Genomic DNA, 913 nt, shown 5'->3' with positions numbered 1-913 from the left:
GGCTTCCGCCCAGGGCGGGTGGGTGAGGCCCGCCCGCCCCCGCGCGTCCTCCCCGCCCAGTGGCCCAGTGTCTCGCTGAGGGTTAGTTAGGGACTCGGTCAGAGAAAGAGCCTGGGGTCTGGTCTTGGGGCCACCCCAGCACCGCCGAGGGCGCTAGGTGAGAAGCCAGCAGGCTCCGGCGGACCCGGGCTTGGCGCTTTGTAAAACGATTGGAAGTGCTGTGCAAAGTCAGCCCTCTGAGAGCAGCCCCACCGTCACATTTGCCTTTTGTAGACGATAATGACGTGTACAAGGTGCAATCGAGTGATCTCTGGAATCTACGGAGCAGACGGGGCACCTGGCCCCATTTACGGCCGAGGTAACAGGGTGGCCCGAGGTTAAGAGACCTGCCCGAGACTACCCAGCTGGCGCCCCCCTGGCGAGGGAAGCCCGCCTGGGTGCGTTTATAATGCTAATGAGACCGTCGCACGGTGTGGTACAGTATTTGGAATTCAGAACCTTCCTAGGAAACTTCCTCCAGGCTGGAGTTCGCTGAGGGTTCTGACCTTAACAGCTCAGACCTCTTGTCTGGGCGGGCCGAGAGCTAGCCAAGAAGAGGAAAGGGCACGGGGTTGCGTAGGAAGACTGGTTCCCGGCCTGCCACTGGCCTCCTCGCACCCTCGCTTTCTCCGTGTCTCACGCTGCCCACTGGTTCCTTGCTTCACGCTGAGTAAAGCCGAAATCCTTAAAATGCTTACGGGGCCACCCACAAGGAGGCCCACACCCTCTCTGACCTCATCTCCTCCAGCTGCCCCCCGCCGCAGCTCGGGCTCCTGTGCTCCTGCCTCCGGGCCTGTCTGGAATGCTCACCCCGCCCTCTTTGTTCAGATGTCACCATCTCCGAGCACCCTACTTAGACCTCCTCTAGAACGCT

This window comes from Myotis lucifugus, unplaced genomic scaffold, assembly GCF_000147115.1.
Source record: "Myotis lucifugus unplaced genomic scaffold, Myoluc2.0 scaffold_66, whole genome shotgun sequence".
Taxonomy (NCBI): Eukaryota; Metazoa; Chordata; class Mammalia; order Chiroptera; family Vespertilionidae; genus Myotis; species Myotis lucifugus.
Note: the sequence above shows the minus strand (reverse complement) of the source record.